Here is a 6549-nt window from a genome sequence, read left to right as displayed (position 1 = left end):
ACAACTCGCAGAACGAGGAGTCAACAACTACTTCAAGATACAGGACCCTGTCAGAGGAGTCAGATACCACATCCATCAAGGAGAAAACCTAGTTTAGCCATAGAAGGGAACTAGCTTCCTAAACCTAGCTCCTAATTAGCTAGAATCTATTCTTAGCCTCTGTAGCTAGTTAAATACTCTACAATTAGAGTTCGTGATAAGATTAGACTACGGGTCGTTCTTCTGGAGTTTATTTGCAGTTTTACCTCATTGTAAAGTAGGAGGCTGTGATGATCTTATGTAACAGAGTCGATGTTGTAATTCTATAGACTTACCTTGGACCCGCATATGTTTCTGTTGTACCACTCTGAGCGATATAATACTAGTGGAACGATGTTTCATTGGTGTTATATCAGACTTGCATACTACACCATGCAGTGGTATGCCGGGTCACCACAATACCCCCTCTTGGAGTTACTAGCAAAAACTTGGCCAGAGCCTCTACTAATAACGGAGAGCATGCAAGATCATAAACAACACATAGATATAAATTGATAATCAACATAACATAGTATTCTCTATTCATCGGATCCCAACAAACACAACATATAGAATTACAGATAGATGATCTTGATCATGTTAGGCAGCTCACAAGACCCGACAATTAAGCACAATGAGGAGAAGACAACCATCTAGCTACTGCTATGGACCCATAGTCCAGGGGTAGACTACTCACACATCACTCCGGAGGCGACCATGGCGGCGTAGAGTCCTCCGGGAGATGATTCCCCTCTCCGGCAGGTGCGGAGGCGATCTCTGAATCCCCGAGATGGGATTGGCGGCGGCGGCGTCTCGGGAAGGTTTTCCGTATCGTGGCTCTCGGTACTGGGGGTTTCGCAACGAAGGCTATTTGTAGGCGGAAGGGTAGGTCAGGGGGCGTCGCGAGGGGCCCAGGAGACAGGTCGGCGCGGCCAAGGGTTGGGCCGCGCCGCCCTACCTCCTGGCCACCTCGTGGCCCCACTTCGTTGACTCTCCGGTCTTCTGGAAGCTTCGTGGCAAAATAGGACCCTGGGCGTTGATTTCGTCCAATTCCGAGAATATTTCCTTACTAGGATTTCTGAAACCAAAAACAGCAGAAAACAGCAACTGGCACTTCGGCATCTTGTGTAACGGCCCAGGGTAGAACCCCCTATTAGATTTGCTTGTGTCTTTTCTTTTATGCATCATCATGGCATGCGCATCATATCATCCACAATATTTTATCAAATAAAAGTTATTTTAAATAAAAACTATTTTGTTTTCCCTCTCATATGGGTTTTATAATAAACCATCCCCCTTGTCCTTTCTTTTAAAATAAAACCCTAATCTATAAAGGTATCAAACAAATAAAATTATTTTCAATGTTTTCATATTTCAAAAATAAAGTGGTGCTATTTTGGTTTGTTTTTCAAATTGATTTCCAAATCAGTTTGGGAAAAATGAAAGAAAAGGACTTGCTAAATAAAACTAAAACACCTTCCCCTCAACCTGGGCCACTCTCTCCTCCCTGGACCCTCCAACATGGCGGCCCAGCCATCTCCCTCTCTGTTCCCTTCATCGGTGGCCCAAGTCTCCAGACAAGCCCATCTCTGGCCCGTACCTTTTCGATGGAGAGGGGATCTCTCTTTGTCATCTTCCTCCGGTGGTCACGCAAGGAACGAGACCCCCGTCGCTTTCCTCCACCACGGTGTCGTGCCCACCTCCACCTGCTCCCTCCCTTTCCCCTCCTTAAAGCATCTACCTGGAAACCCTAGTCCGCCTCTCCCTCCCTCGCGCCGCCATCTTCTTCTTTCTCCCTGTTTCGTTTTCTTCAACCACCAGAGAAACACCCACAGTAACGCACCATGTCGCCATGGCGCCGACGCGGTAGGCCGCCCCTCGCCAAGCTGAAGCCACCAGAAGATGCGCCGCGTCATCCTCTCCATCCTCATGCAAGGAATCGAGCCAAGACCCCGTTAATCGAGCTCAAGATCGCCGATACCCAAGTCCGGCAGCCGGTGAGTTTCGTCAATTCCGTCGCCCATGGTTCCTCTCCGGCCTTCTCGTCACCTCCATCGTGTTCCCTGCGACCAGGTGCACCCCCGACGCCAGCTCCCTCGCCCCGGTTTGCTCCCAGACGCCGAAGCCATCTTCAACCAGAGCTCCTTCACGATGACCGCCATGGCTGCACAGTTTCATCTCCGCCACGGGTTGGTTCAAGTTGCCCCGCGCCCTAATCTTGACACGATCCGAACTAGTGGCACAGTGGTTAGCTCCTTGCTTACTAATCGCGAGATCATGTGTTCAAATCCTGATTCTGGCTATTTAAGCCCCATTTTTTTGTTATCTTATCTGCTTGTTGAATCAGATCCGGCGCTACTGGGCCTTGGCCCATTTCTCTCCAGGTGTAGACGTCCCCGCGTGCAGCATCCTGCTATCCGTCGCCGTTTCGGCCAGGTCCGGCCCAGTTCGTCCCATGCTGTCCCTTCCCATTTTGTTTTTACAGAAAAATATTTAAACCTTGCAAAATTCATATCTTTCAAACCGTAATTCGAAATAAAATGTATTTTATATGAAAATTGATCAGAAAAATATGCTGAACATGAATATGACATCCATTCATCTGTTTGCACCTCGCATCATGTCGCGTGTTAATAGTCGTGCATGTTCACCTAACATATATGCGGAGTATTTCGGACATCGACTAAGATTTCCCCGCTCCGTTTAACTTTGAAGTAGCACACCCCTGCCATGATATGCCATGCTAAACAACCCTTAACTTTGCCGGTAGAAAAATAATGTGAACCTAATAATTGTTTGTTCGGGGTTCCGATCCCGCTTAATATGGATAAGTTGCATCGCATCATAATTGGCATGTCATGCATATCATCTTGATCATGCTGGATCTTGTTTATCCGTAGTAGTAAGACTTGCATACGTTGTGTGTTTCAGCATTTGCTTCTTCCCGGATAGGATCGCGAAGTGGTGTGGTGAGATACGACAAGTCCTCCGGATATCCCTCGGAAAGCTTTAACAGGCAAGCATTTCCCCTATACTCCTGCCCCTGCAGAAGTCGCTCACCTATTTTATTTTGCCTTCTCCCTCATGCTAGACTTAAGTTGCGTTCTTGTCACGTGTCCCTTCCACTTGTTACCTCAAGCAGCCTATATTGCCTCCACCAACCTCCTACAGCTGTTGTTTGGTTATCGGGTCTGCCTTGCGAGTCGTAGTGCATGCTAGTGTTGTTTATATCTCGTTACCGTTACCTTTATCTTATCGGGTTAGCTATTGACACATGGTTATATCTGTTGAGGGTATCATGGTTACCTTAATTGTTAAGCGGAGACATCGGTGGGTCAATTGCTCGTTTTATGGCGGCTCACTTGTGTTTCTTTAAAACTTAGGACCCCGAGTTCTTGTTATCTGTTCCGAGACTGAGCGCTCTAACCACACGTGGGTATGTTTCTGGGTCTCCCCTCGACCACTGCCGGAATCTACAGCTTTGTCCAAAGGGCCACAACTAGTTTGCAATGCTTTACCATTTGTTGTTTGCGTGCTTGCCAGCCTGTTACTTATTTACTTTGGGAAGCCCCTGGGTGCCTTGTATCCCATGTTTCTGGTATGCACGTATAGGTCGCGGAGCCGCTGCGAAGTGGTTTATCGCCCCAGTGTGTGTTTAAACCACCTAGTACGCTGTCGCAAACAGCTAGGTCCGTTTCGGAGATACGGCCGGACTTCGATACGGGTTCAACTTGGTTAGGTGGCTTTCTGGACATTGTTGTCGTGAAGGAGAGTGCGAGTCGTGAAATCCACCTGTCGCAAGTGGGTTGATCGTGCGTGTGGGCACATTTGGGCACCCCTGCAGGGTAAAATCTTATCGATAAGCCGCGTCCGCGGTTATGGACGACTTGGAGCTGTATGACTCGACCATAGACAACTTACACCTGATGTTTCAATCATAATAACTTGTGTAGTAAGTTAACACAACTCTAATAATAACTGGTTAAAACTTGATAACCGTGTGAGTGCCTTTATAAGTACTTCCTTGCGAGGGGGGAACGCATCGGCTGCGTTTTGTTTGCAGAGTATAGAACTGTTAGTTTATGCGCTCTCTCATCTTCTCTGATAGACGGCTGTTGTAGAGTGTCTCTATAGGTTTTTAGTGCTTGCGCGCTGCCGCTTAACCCCACCATATTGCCTATGACGTTCCTCTTGCGTCCTCTAAGTCCCCTGCGTGCCTCAAGTACAAAGGACGACTGTTTGACGAATGCTTATACGTCTTGAAGTCTTGTTAAGTACGAACCCGTACTTATTGCTGCTTCTACGGGATATAACCGGGCAGGTATGAAGATATGTTCGATGAAGACGACGCTAGCAAGGTTACCCTTCCGGCTTGGCCTGGGCAGGGTTATGGACGCCACTGATTATCTACAGGACTCTTAGTCCAAATTTGTATCTTGTCCGTACTCGGATGTATTTGATCTTCTGTATGATTTGGATCTTTGTATGTATCTATTTGTATCTTGACTCGTGGGAGTCGTTGTTGTAATATATATGTTTCTTGTGGGCTCTATTGTAATCCTGTTGTAATGTTACCGCTCGTGATTGATTCCACCCGCATCGCGTGCATGCTTCGGCGTGTACGAGGCGCCTGGTGGTGCGTCTCCTAGAATCGATATCGTGCGGATTTCGGCGGATTCGCTGGGATCCTCATGGTACCGGTTTTGGGGCGTCACAAGTTGGTATCAGAGCCTCAGGTTGACGGTACCCCACTAGTCCAACCTGTAGGATAACCTTGCCAATGGTCGTTGAGTTTAGAGTGTCAAAACTATTTTCTAAAATTCGTTGGATAGATCTGATTAGTTCTGATTTTTCTCCTTACCTCTATTCTTTCTCATCTTACCTTTGCGAGTTTTGAATCTTCTCTCATCTGCTTCTCCGAGTCTTAGGTTCCGACGTGGGTTGGACGATCTTTGCCCCTATCCTATTAGGTCCGATCTTCGGAGGATCCCGACGGAAGCTCATCATCAATAGCGGAACAACGACTTCTTGTTGGTGGTGTCACCGATCTACGTGGAGCAAGAACTCTTGTTAGTGGTGTCGAGGAGATCGACACGTCACCTGAAGATCCGATAGTTCACCTCTCCCCCCCTTGGCTTGACGTGGAACCTCGGGGCGAGGTTCCTTGTTAGTGGTGTCGATTGTAACGGCCCAGGGTAGAACCCCCTATTAGATTTGCTTGTGTCTTTTCTTTTATGCATCATCATGGCATGCGCATCATATCATCCACAATATTTTATCAAATAAAAGTTATTTTAAATAAAAACTATTTTGTTTTCCCTCTCATATGGGTTTTATAATAAACCATCCCCCTTGTCCTTTCTTTTAAAATAAAACCCTAATCTATAAAGGTATCAAACAAATAAAATTATTTTCAATGTTTTCATATTTCAAAAATAAAGTGGTGCTATTTTGGTTTGTTTTTCAAATTGATTTCCAAATCAGTTTGGGAAAAATGAAAGAAAAGGACTTGCTAAATAAAACTAAAACACCTTCCCCTCAACCTGGGCCACTCTCTCCTCCCTGGACCCTCCAACATGGCGGCCCAGCCATCTCCCTCTCTGTTCCCTTCATCGGTGGCCCAAGTCTCCAGACAAGCCCATCTCTGGCCCGTACCTTTTCGATGGAGAGGGGATCTCTCTTTGTCATCTTCCTCCGGTGGTCACGCAAGGAACGAGACCCCCGTCGCTTTCCTCCACCACGGTGTCGTGCCCACCTCCACCTGCTCCCTCCCTTTCCCCTCCTTAAAGCATCTACCTGGAAACCCTAGTCCGCCTCTCCCTCCCTCGCGCCGCCATCTTCTTCTTTCTCCCTGTTTCGTTTTCTTCAACCACCAGAAACACCCACGAACGCACCATGTCGCCATGGCGCCGACGCGGTAGGCCGCCCCTCGCCAAGCTGAAGCCACCAGAAGATGCGCCGCGTCATCCTCTCCATCCTCATGCAAGGAATCGAGCCAAGACCCCGTTAATCGAGCTCAAGATCGCCGATACCCAAGTCCGGCAGCCGGTGAGTTTCGTCAATTCCGTCGCCCATGGTTCCTCTCCGGCCTTCTCGTCACCTCCATCGTGTTCCCTGCGACCGAGTGCACCGACGCCAGCCTCCTCGCCCGGTTTGCTCCCGTGACGCCGAAGCCATCTCCAACCGAGCTCCTTCACGATGACCGCCATGGCTGCACGGTTTCATCTCCGCCACGGGTTGGTTCAAGTTGCCCCGCGCCCTAATCTTGACACGATCCGAACTAGTGGCACGATGGTTAGCTCCTTGCTTACTAATCGCGAGATCATGTGTTCAAATCCCGATTCAGCTATTTAAGCCCCATTTTTTGTTATCTTATCTCGCTTGTTGAATCGAGATCCGGCGCTACCGGGCCTTGGCCCATTTCTCTCCAGGTGTAGACGTCCCCGCGTGCGACATCACTGCTATCCGTCGCCGTTTCGGCCAGGTCCGGCCCGATTCGTCCCATGCTTTGTCCCTTCCCATTTTGTTTTT

The 6549-nt window shown here is 48.3% G+C and overlaps 1 long non-coding RNA gene across 1 annotated transcript; it reads left to right on the top strand.

The window, feature by feature from the left end:
- Window positions 1-1687: 1687 nt before the first annotated feature.
- Window positions 1688-3500, top strand: LOC127301607 (uncharacterized). Its single transcript, XR_011745386.1, has 4 exons — window positions 1688-2015; window positions 2092-2265; window positions 2366-2454; window positions 2950-3500. It is a non-coding gene; the product is annotated as an uncharacterized lncRNA (long non-coding RNA).
- Window positions 3501-6549: the final 3049 nt, after the last annotated feature.

The sequence above is a fragment of the Lolium perenne genome, chromosome 5, assembly GCF_019359855.2.
Source record: "Lolium perenne isolate Kyuss_39 chromosome 5, Kyuss_2.0, whole genome shotgun sequence".
NCBI classification, from domain to species: domain Eukaryota; kingdom Viridiplantae; phylum Streptophyta; class Magnoliopsida; order Poales; family Poaceae; genus Lolium; species Lolium perenne.
Note: the sequence above shows the minus strand (reverse complement) of the source record. Positions and strands in the feature narration are given on the sequence as shown.